The sequence below is a fragment of the Lissotriton vulgaris genome, unplaced genomic scaffold (genome assembly GCF_964263255.1).
Source record: "Lissotriton vulgaris unplaced genomic scaffold, aLisVul1.2 SCAFFOLD_699, whole genome shotgun sequence".
In the NCBI taxonomy this organism is placed as follows: Eukaryota; Metazoa; Chordata; class Amphibia; order Caudata; family Salamandridae; genus Lissotriton; species Lissotriton vulgaris.
Window position 1 is genome coordinate 335,000 of NW_028240948.1, and position 12,177 is coordinate 347,176.

Here is a 12,177-nt window from a genome sequence, read left to right on the forward strand (position 1 = left end):
TTCATTTTCAAGTAATTGTGTTTTTGTCTCCCAACACGGTTTGTCACTTTTCTGGAGTGTTAATGTACTACTTCCGTACATGCGCGATCATGGTCTCGGATGATAACTTCAAGTCAGAATATGTTTGTTATGTGACAGGGATGACCACCACCATTATACTTGCAACCCAGCATGCTAAGAATATCCATATGTTAAGATCAGGTCACTATTATACCAGGGGTAGCTAAATGCCACAATATACCAGTGTTGGTATGATGCCAGCAACGCCCCATACAGCTAAATTTAGAGACACATACAAGTGCACTCATCACTGGTGACAAGCCAACACTTCTGTCAACACATTTTTTACTTTTATATGCCCCCATTTTATTTAATCGTAATTTGGGGAGGCTAGCATGTATCATGTTCTTTGTATAATTTTGCCTGGGGGCACTTTATTTGAATTGTATTCTAGTACCTTGTGCTCCTTTTCGCTTTGCTTTTTGCAATCAAACTCTGCATCAGAAGTTCAGGTACAGCTGCTGGACTCCATGGTCTTAACTTTTGGCCTTCCTTTTTTCCCTGTTTCTGGCAATCCTGCAGACTCTTGGTGACCATACCCACTACCAATGATGCCTTACCGGTCCACCAAAGTCCAAACCTGGCACGGCCTTGCTTAACACCTTGGCTGCTAGGGAGATTTTTCTCCTGTGCTGTCATTCTATGAGTCCCATTGTTCATGACGAGCACAGCTCAACTGTGGCTCATGACGAGCTGAGCTCGTCATGAGCATCGAAGGGGTTAAGGCTGGGCTCTGCTTCTGTGATAACACCGATCATGTTCACTTTTTGTTACACGCAAGACAGGATTATTAAGCTTTCCTGGATACCCCGTCTTCAGTTTGCATTCTGTTGTCCACCACAACTTTGGAGGAGCTGGAACCAGCCAGCTCCCGATACTGATGGCTTCCCGTCTGATGATTGTGTTACTGACTGCATTCAGCGTAATACAGGGTCTGTGTGCAAATGCAAACCAGAAGTTGGAGGTTTTATTCTTGGCAAAAATGCTGGTCTCTTTCGAAAGGTAAGCCAGTTTCAATTGTGCTTCTAGTTTTGAATATTCCTCTCCCCAGCACCCACCAAATCACAAGCCTTGACATATTATGGACCTAATTTAACTTTTGACAGATGGACATTACCTCTCAGCCAGACTGACTACAGTCTGCCAAATTTTGAGATGACTGCAGAACCAGCTTAATTCTCTGTCCATTGAAAGAAACCGCTGTTACGTTTGGTAAACGTGCACAGTTAGTTTTGAAGGCCGATAACCAAACTTTTCTAACCTTTTGTTTTTCAGAAACAAACTCCCAAAGCGGAAGTGTGTCCGCCTTTGTAATGCAACCCTTGTGGTAAATATTTGATTTACCGTCTTAATTTCTATGCAGTTAAGTACTTAAACAAAAATAACTCAATCGGAAAGAAGTCCGTGGTGTTAGAGTTCTTAGGGGTTTTATTCCTTAAAAAGGAATGGGTCAGGTACTGGATATCGGGTTCCTGCCACCACTGGGGTGCAGGAAGGGATAGAGCATATTTTATTGACATTACATTACTTTTATACTTAATATACACAATAGAAGTCAATGCAGAAGGCGTAACAGCTGAGAGAGACAAGATAAAGATACACACGTGTTGGCAATACGTAATCAGGAGGCGTGAACTAAGGCGTGCACAGAGGTGTGTTCTAGAAACGTCACATGTAAGTGTCAGAAGTGGGTGGCTCTATGACAGAATAGTGCAGAGTCAGCAGGAATCGGTAGCTAGGATGCGCGCGCAGCTGCATGACGTGAGATTGACGTAAAGTTGGAGGGTGCAGGGGACTTGACATTTACACTAGAGGAAAGAGACAGAAGTCTGGCATGTCAGATCAACTCGTTCCTATATCATATCTGGTATCTGATGTTTGGGAACCATATTATCTAGAAGGAAAAGGTCTCTCGAACAGAGTCTATTCTATACTGACTGTGAGTGCGTGTATAAGCGTCTAGGTGTCTGCATGAGATGCGAGGGGGCATGGGCCTACCATGGTAACAGAGACTATGAATTACTTGGACGGAGACAGTGAGGCCGGGCCCTTTGCTCTGCAGCTGGAAGGATGTTTACTTAAACTAGTAGGCAGGAATGTTTTTTCGAGGAGCAGAACAGATAATTCGAAGGTTGAATACAGTCTTGGCAGGCAACAGGCTGAGCTAAGCGCCGTGAGCCGCGCAGGAGTAAGGCAGAGGTCACGGGTACAGGGGCCGGCTCAGGCTGAGGCATTTCAGAATCTGAAGGCAGGAAAAGGCTCGATGGCAGAATTCAGGGCCTACTTCGCCTGGGCTGGAAAAACGTGTAAAGTACACCACAAAAAGACGTTGGCAAGGCATACTTAGAAACGGACTATTCAACCCGTTCAGGGTGGGTCTGAAAGAGGACATGTTAACGTTGGACGCAAATGTGTTTGCGTCTTCATAGCTGGCACAGGAGGGAAGTTACATGCACTTTAAGTTCGTACATGGAGACGGTGGGGTACACGTTAGGGAACATTTCTTGACCATAAAATTTATATTTCCTCATTCCCTCCTTGTTCCCTACGGACCCTTCATGATATATCGATCCTCATGAACCGATCAGTCTGTTCACGTAACATCATTTGCTCTTCTTTCTTCTTTTCGCGTTTTGCATGAAAACTGGAATGCGGAATACATGACGTGGCGCACAGACCGCAAATCGCTGGCCCACATTGTAGACATAGGCAACAACTGAATACTATGAGAAGGGCAATGCCTAGGAAGGATAGGATCTTCCATCCCCAAGCAGTCAATGTTGTCCAGAACCAACCGGACCAAGTCCAGGTGCCTGGATTCTGATGTATCAAACTTGCAATTTTATGAAGACGTGTGATAGCTTTATATACAGTTGGCGCGTTTTCTGGAATGAAAACACAGCAACTTGACCCGATGACCTTACAAGCTCCGCCTCTATCTGCCAAGATGACGTCAATAACGAGACGATTCTGAAGAACAACAACCCGCATGGCGGACTGCTCTTCTGTTAAGTTGCCTAGAGCGGAGGTAGTTTCATTCACTACTGCTTCGAGGGTTCTAGTTAATTTGCGTATCAGTTTACTATTAAAAACAGCACCTAAGTAGGGGAAGAAACCTTTATTAAAGTCTGTGTATTGCTCCCATGCCGTTTCAGTATAGTCGACAATCGGGAGATCTCTTCTGAGTCTACTGTTTACTAGATTTGTATTTCTGTGCTAATCAGGAGGAGCTAGGAAAACAGGGGGCAGAAGGAAGGCAATGTAACAGGTACCATCCCAATCTAGAGGTAAGCGTATGTATGCGGTATGGCCACAAACAAAGTAGGAATGACGAGTAGCTCTAAATGTAGATCTGCCCTGATCACTGAATTCGACCACAGTGGTACATGTACTATGACCTAAGTGTACTGAACCCTTCTTTCTGAGACATAAGTCACCACTGACTGGTAATACTGACATAGCAGGGAGAACTGGGGCAGCTTCGGATTCAACAGTAAGAATCATGAGGTTAATTGTGTAATTACCTAATCCATATACTTCATTTTCTAGATCAGTTCCTGTCCTAGTGGGAAGTCCCTTCTTGTCAGGGTAGCAGGCGTTAAGCAGAACTAAGTTCAGGTTTCCCCAAACCCAATTCCCTTCGAAAATAGCAATATCAGAATCTAAAGAATGAATTAATCTGAACCATGCACCACAGGAGCCATTGTGAGTGAACGGGTACGGAAAAAGAGGCAGAACTCCCTTGTATTTCTGGTAGGGAGGGAGTCGGCCACATATCCAACAGTTGGTAGCATTGTTAGTCTGATGGGAGTGATGTAACATACTAATGAATGTATTGTTGCGCAGCGCAAGTCTGTAAGATAACTCATGTAATGGTAATTCACTAAAGGAATGTTCGGCAGAGACATTGTAAGCAGATGGTGTATGCTTGAAGATAGGGTAATATACAGGCAGCAATATACTAGCAACAATAATCAGAAGGCTCAGAAAAAACAAAATCAATAATGTCACTATACAGTGACTACGGAGTGATTTACAATATGCACGTTTCTTGAATTGTCTCTCTCTCTCTCTATCTCGATCTAGGGGATACATGTCAGAAACGAATTTAACCGATTCACCTAGGGGAGGACTTAAACAATTAAACTGTCTGACTTGCTAGATCGTAATTTAGTTCTGTACTCTTCTTGCGGAGTTTTCTCTCTTTTAGGTACTTTAAAGTCACTAGATTCTAGGCAGTCCTTTGAGGGGGTGGACGAGTCAGTTTCGGGTAAAAGTTCGTTACATTTTTTTATATGACTCGTGTGGATCCACCCCTTGCGGCCTTCAACCTTGATAGCGGTCCTTGTGGTCAGAAGGACGAGCTTCGGCTCCTGCCAGCGGGGCTCCAGCGGACTCCTCCTGTCGAAGTTGCGGATCAACACCGTGTCCCCTGGACGGACATCGTGTGGCTTTACATCAGTGTTGTCGGGAAAGGCTGCAGCAACCTGTGAACGACATGATTGGAGTGCAGACATCAAGGAGGCAAGATAATCTGTCAGCATATTGCAATCAACATCAGTTATTTTCTTAGGCATGGGCGTCCCCCACATATTTGGTGGCCTGCCAAAAACCACCTCATACGGGGATAGCCCTGATCTCGAATGAGGAACCATCCTCATGTAGAATAATGCAACTGGCAGGGCGACTATCCAGTCGACCCCTTTCTCTTTACATACTTTGGCAAGACGGGTCTTTAATGTCTTATTATGCCTTTCTACAAGGCCAGCTGCCTCGGGGTGTCGGACGCAATGGAATTTCCACTGATATCCTAGTAGGAGTGAAACCTGCTTCATGAGCTCGGACGAGAAGGGCTGTCCGTTATCTGAGTACACGATACGAGGCAAGCCGTACCGTGGGAAGAATTCTCGAACCAGCTGCCTGGCAGTGGTCGGAGCAGTGTAGTCTGGGACTGGATATGCTTCGGTCCAACGGGAAAGTGCACAAACAACTACGAGGACATACTTAAATCCTCGACATCGGTCCATCTGGATATAATCCATCTGGAGGACTTCAAAAGGATGATCGGGAGGATGAAACCCACCTTGCTCTACAGGGACGCTTTTACCTGGATTGAACTGACAACAGATCATGCAAGTACGCACTTTCTGTTTTGCTGCTGCTCGTAAGTGTTTGTTGTACCAGAGATTCTGTAAACTGTCTAACATGGCTTTTTCTCCTAGGTGAGCGGGACTATGTGCAGTATTTATTATGACTTGAACCATAGAATCGGGGAGAAACCATGTAGATTTTCCCTTCGTCATCCATCCCTGATCTGTCTGGATCCCTCCTAGTTCAGTCCATTTCTTGATTTCATCTGGAGTGGCATGTGTCTGAATATCGATTACATCTAGTGTGGGATCCTTAACAGTCATACAATGTGTCGGTACTATAATCTTTGTCACATCAGTTGTCTGGGTGTGAGTCAATGCTGTATGTTTTGCTGTTTGATCTGCCAGGTCATTACCCTGGGAAACAGAGTCTGTAACTTTAGTATGTGCTTTACACTTCATGATGGATATGCCCGAAGGCAGATGTATTGCTTCTAACAGTGCTTGAATGAGAAGACCGTGTTGAATCTTGGCTCCGTGGGAAGTCAAGAAACCTCGTTCTTGCCATAACATTCCGAAGTCGTGTACGACTCCGAAAGCATAACGAGAATCTGTGTATATGTTAACATTTCTGTTCTTGGCTAGTATACAGGCTCGGGTCAGAGCGATGAGCTCTGCTGCTTGAGCGGACAGTGTGTCAATACGGTGTGTTTCTTTGACTTCAGTTTCAGTGGTTACTGCGTATGCTGCCACTAACTCTCCTGTACTTGTTCTCATGCATGAACCGTCCACATAAAGTGTCAGGTCTGGGTTGGTCAGTGGAACATCTGTTAAGTCTCGTCGGGGCTTTGTTACTGCATTAATAATCTCTATACAATCATGCGGGCTGAATCTGTTATAATCGAAGGTAACAGTGTGGCAGGATTTAGAATGTTACAGCGTCTGATTTCTATGTGGGGCTGGAATAGTGTTAATTCATAACCTGTCAATCGTGCTATAGTCAAGTGTTGTGTCTGGGTTCGGTTTAGAAGGACCTCTACAGAATGTGGAACTTGTACTGTCAATGGATGTCCTAATACAATTGAGTCGCTCTGTCTGATTGCTAAGGCTGTCGCTGCAACTGACTTTAAGCACGCAGGGAGTGCCTGGGCTACTGAATCCAATGTACTCGAAAAATAAGCACAAGGCTTATGTGAACCTGCTTGGTCTTGAGTGAGGACAGACAACGCTGTACCATCACGTTCTGTAACAAAAAGTGTAAAAGGTTTGCTGTAACATGGTGTCGCTAGAACTGGTGCTTGACATAAAGCTTTCTTTAATTCCTCAAAAGCCTGTGTATGTTCCTGAGTCCAAGGAAGGGCAGTCGAAGTCGCTGCCTCCTGTGTTGTCAACTGAATGAGTGGTTTAGCTAGAAATGCATACTGGGGAATCCATTGTCTGCAGTACGAGGTGAGGCCTATAAAGGCCCGCACTTCCTTTTGTGTCTGGGGTTGTGGCATATTTACAATTAACTGGATGCGGTCAGGAGTGAGCTGTCTCCCCACTTTGGACAGCAAGTGACCCAAGTACACAACTTGCTGAACACAGAATTGTAGCTTCGAAGGAGACACCTTGTGTCCCTTGTCGGCCAGAAAATGTAAAACTGTCAATGATGCTTGTTCACATTCGGGTTCACTTCGTGCGGTGATCAGCAGATCATCGACGTACTGTAGTAAGGCAGTGTTAACTGGCATTTGTATACAATCAAGTTGTCTTTTCAGTGCTTGGCTATAGGTGCTGGGGCTTTCTGTGAATCCTTGAGGTGCGCGTGAAAATTTGAAACTTCGTCCATTTAAACTGAATCCGAAGAGATATTGGCTCTCTGGATCGATGGGTACACTGAAGAAGGCGTTCTTGAGGTCAATTACAGTAAAGAACGTCGCTTCTGAATCAATAGCAGTCAATAAGGATGAGATGTCGGGAACCACAGGGTACTGTGGAACAATGCATTTATTCAGTTCTCGTAAATCAATCACCAGCCGGTATACTGGCGGTGCATTGGGATCAGTACGTTTAAGAATCGGAATGATAGGGGAATTACAGATATTTGAGTCGGTCTCTACGACCACCCCTTGGGCAATAAGCTCTTCAATGATTTCCAGTAAAGCCACTACAGCATCAGGTGGTAACTTGTATTGTCTGATTCGGGGTAAAACAACTCCTGGTTTGAGTGTAACACGGTATGGTGTAATGTGCATGCAACCTACATCGGTTGGGCCTTGTGCCCACAGGTGTTCCGGTACATTTTTCAATCTGACATCAAAATCTCGTAATACATAGTGACCCTTAAAGTCACGCAGGAAAAGTCTAACTCCTTCCGGAGAACAACATATCACGGCTCCTAGAGCCTTCAGCGTCTTTATTCCTAACAAGTTTTCTGGACATGATTTCGTGAGTAACAAGTCTGTAACACGTGATAATGGACCTACTGCTAGGGGGACTGGTTCTGATACTTCATTTACAATAGGCTTTCCTGAAAAACCAAGGGAAACATTCTGTGAGCCTGAGAGGGGTGCCCCTGGGACTTCATCATGGCTGATTGTTGTGCGGCTTGCCCCTGTGTCAATTAAAAACTTTCTGTCTTTTCCCAATACCTGGCTATGTACGTAAGGACCCTCTTGATCTACAGGAATCTCGATAATAGGCAAGCCAACCTCCCTCTCTAGGCTGTTTCATGTGTATCGCTGATAATCGGGATAATCAGATTGGGCATACTGATACATTTGCTGTGAAACTTGCTGAGTCGCGGCAATGGGCTGTGGCTGTGATACCGCTACGATCTGGGCGGTGTGTGATGAAACATGTATAGGCTGTGTATTCTGTGAAGTCTGTGGCTGGACCTGGTCTTGTCTAGGCTGACGCGGTCTTTCTTTAGTTTTACCTGTCGCTATATTGTGTTTCAGGACTGGACATTCATTTACGTAGTGGCCTGGCTGCTTGCAGTAGTTGCATGTCCCTTTAACGGGAGCTGCTGAGTTACTTGTCTACGTCCCACCCTTTTTCTGACCGTCAGCTGGGACTGTCTGGGCAACTAGTATTTTCATTTTCGTGTCTTTCATACGTCTTTGTTCGTGTTCTTGTTCTTCTCTAATTCTGTTCTGATGATATTGTAACATTTGTAACATCTGGGATGGCGTATTTGCTTGCCATGTGCTTTCGACTTTATATACACGATTCTTAACCTGCGTTAGGGAATTCTCTACTAATTTACTTACAAAAAGGTGTGGGTATGACTCGCTACTTGGTTTCAGGCCACTATTAATAATGAAACATTTCTCGAATCTTGAATAGAAGTCACTAGTATCTTCGTCGTGTTTCTGTTTACAGGCTGAGATTGCGTCCCAGTCTTCCTTCTTAGTTGTCAATAATCTTGGCAAAACCTGTACTATCAAACCTGGTAATGCTTTAGCTTTCTCCCCAAGGCCTAGCCCTGGAGTACAAATTTTTTCCTCGTCTTCTATTTCAGCCCATATAATCTTTTTATCTCCCACCTCCCATTCTTTTTCTTTGAGTTTCTCATAAATGCCAGTAGGCAACAGTACTTTTAACAATTTCATAATATCCGTATATGTGTAGTCTCCCATGAGTAACATATCCTTAAGTTCTCGGTGAAAACCTGCAGGGTCTTTATCGTGACAGGGTACTAGTTTCTTCATTTCTAACAATTCTAACTTTGTCAAAGGTGTGTACACATACACGCGTTTCAGAGTATTATCTGTACCCATGACTGGGTGTACTTCTCGTAAAGGATTCTGTCTGTCCAAATGCTCCATATGAAACATTTTTCTTTCTGGGGGCGGAGCTGAAACATGTTGAGGGCCTAAGAAAGCGTTATATCTGTGTCGTTGCTCTAGAATTATTTGAATCAATTTGGTACTTAGGCCTCTCTATCTATTCATAAGTAGCGCTTCTAATGTATCAGGTAAAGGACCTGGGTCCGAATGTTCGTTTCTGTATAACGTGAGAAGATGCTGAATCATGTATACACTCGCTAATTTCTGCTCGTCTGGGGAAAGGTTCAGAAATGTCTGTGCTACGGTATCATCATTGTATATGCTAGGATTGTCAGCCCATAGTACTGCTGATCGGGCTAGTTCTTGTTCATCCATAGAATTGAGTACATGGTACCCCATTCGTTCTTGAAGCATTTTATTGGTATCTTGAAACAGATATTCAGAAGAATTCGGTTTTGCTATACTAGACATAAAAACTCTCTTGCTTTCTGGGCGAATACCTTTCCTAAGGTAATTTCCCTTACCTACGCACGCTATCGTTTCTTTAGGTTGTTGTTCGGGTTCCTCTCGGTCTTCCTCCCCGGAAGAATCAAGCCGGTTGCTATCTGCTTCACTTTCTTGTTTCTTTCTTTCGTGTATCTCTATTACTTCTTTCCTGATCTTTTTGTACATACTTTCTATACAATTCTGTTTATCGTGTTTTCCCTCGGCTATGTTCTGGCCCCACTTGTTTAGTGCATCCAATTCGTCTTGGTCTACCCCAGGCCTGTCTCGTTCTCTTATTAAACAGTTTATGAAGAATCGTAATATACAACCTTGAGTGTCAGTTTTCTGGTAAGCCAGGGCTTCTTTAATACAGTCAGGATCTTCCCCAGTCTGAATAAAATGGTGTATTCTATCTAAGTGATCAGTCATTCCTGGGAACAGCATTAAGTAATCTGTGACTTTTCGTAAACGTAGAGATGCTAATAACATCCTATCGTCTTTACCGGGTACTGGATCGTATCTGCAAACTGGGAGGGGTTCTTTAAGCATGTCGAAATTTGTAGTTCGGGGTGTACGGTTCTTTAATATGTCCCTTATGTTTAACCTATGTTGTGGTGGCGGGGTCTGGTGACCTCCTGTCGCACCTCCAGAGGCGGATGCTTGAGTATGACTTGTCTGTGGGGACTGTGTAAGTAACTGAACTGGTGTTCTCCCAGGGTCAGGCCTAAACGGATTCAGGGTATCCATCTTAGGTGTAGGAAGTGGTGGGGGAATAGGTGGAACAGGATTCCGGACGGGTGAACTTTGTTGTGGTAAGGGCGGGACATGGTCTTGGGGTGGGTTGCCACCTCCGTCACCATCAGTAGGTGGTACCTGGGCAGGTGGATTGGTGTAAGCGGGAGCTACATCATCTAGATAGGAGGCAAGGAATATGTCCTTTGTAGTTCGGTGATTTACTTTAGTTGGAACCAATGGCGGTGGCAGATCTTTCGGTATTTCTGAAGTGGCTTCGGGCGAACCCTCGGTCACTAAGTACATACCATTTACAAGGTTATTTCTGCCTTTACTCGAATCCCCTCATTAACTAATTCGTTTTCTCGGGCTTTATCCGACTCTTCTCTATGTCTGTCTTCTCTTCGGAGTGCTTTTTCGGCACGTTTATGTGATTCTTTACGCCAAAATTCTATGGCATCTTTCTGAGATTGTCTGGCTTTCTTTTTCCATAGCGCTTCTTCTACTTTCAGGATGCACTCGGCATCCCATGTTCCTGTAACGGGCCATCTGTGTCTTTCTTCTAGATGCTTAGTATAATCGGCCCATAAATCTAGGTACAGAATGGCATTTAAGCCATGCTTATGATACATAAAATTTCCAGGAGTGTCCCTAGGGGGGATAGGAATTTCTTCCTCTAGCATCCCTTTCCTAGTTCCTATCTGTCTTAGCTTATTGAAAAGCGGCATCTTGTTACTTAGTACTGGATACTCGATACTTGTTACCTACTTCTGGACACAGCTAGTTACACAAAAACACAGTAATGTACACAAAACAGTCACTCATACCACGACATTAATCACATAAAACATTTTGAACATATATTACTACCCTTTACACTAGATGTACTGCTAAACAGCACAGACACAGATACACTGTTGGGAACAGTGCAAGAACTTGTATGCTAGATGTACTGCTAAACAGCACAGATACACTGTCTAAAACAGTGCAGACCGCGTTTGCGTACCCAAACCCGTCTTTACCGGATACATAATAATGCACCAGTCTAGATGCGTCCTCAGCAACGGTACTCACCGGGAAGCACGGAACAGAAGGCCTCGGAAAACTCGACTGGACTGGACTGGACTGGACTCGACTCGATACGTGAATACTTCGGAACTTCGGAACTGGTGGGCCTCTTGACACCTCGGACCTTGCTTCTTTCGGCTAGGCTCTGGTCGGGATCCTCCGCACTCCTCACCGCCTCGTCTGGGTGCTGATCGCAGTCTCCGTCACCTCCGTAGGCCTGAGGGAGATACAGGAAATCCTGCGGGTACGCGTAGTGTCCGTCACGACTGTGGCAGGGGACCAAAGCTGCAACGCACCAACCGGCGCGTGGGGTGGGGGAGGGGTCCCTATTCGGGCGCCAGAATAATGTGGTAAATATTTGATTTACCGTCTTAATTTCTATGCAGGTAAGTACTTAAACAAAAATAACTCAATCGGAAAGAAGTCCGTGGTGTTAGAGTTCTTAGGGGTTTTATTCCTTAAAAAGGAATGGGTCAGGTACTGGATATCGGGTTCCTGCCACCACTGGGGTGCAGGAAGGGATAGAGCATATTTTATTGACATTACATTACTTTTATACTTAATATACACAATAGAAGTCAATGCAGAAGACAGCTGAGAGAGACAAGATAAAGATACACACGTGTTGGCAATACGTAATCAGGAGGCGTGAACTAAGGCGTGCACAGAGGTGTGTTCTAGAAACGTCACATGTAAGTGTCAGAAGTGGGTGGCTCTATGACAGAATAGTGCAGAGTCAGCAGGAATCGGTAGCTAGGATGCGCGCGCAGCTGCATGACGTGAGATTGACGTAAAGTTGGAGGGTGCAGGGGACTTGACATTTACACTAGAGGAAAGAGACAGAAGTCTGGCATGTCATATCAACTTGTTCCTATATCATATCTGGTATCTGATGTTTGGGAACCATATTATCTAGAAGGAAAAGGTCTCTCGAACAGAGGCTATTCTATACTGACTGTGAGTGCGTG

At 44.6% G+C, this 12,177-nt stretch overlaps 1 protein-coding gene across 1 annotated transcript in view; it reads left to right on the forward strand.

The window, feature by feature from the left end:
- LOC147672473 (UDP-N-acetylglucosamine transferase subunit ALG13-like) overlaps positions 1-12,177 on the forward strand; it is a gene marked incomplete at its 5' end in the record, with an annotated part of 438,517 nt that overhangs the window by 334,508 nt on the left and 91,832 nt on the right. The window lies entirely within an intron of this gene.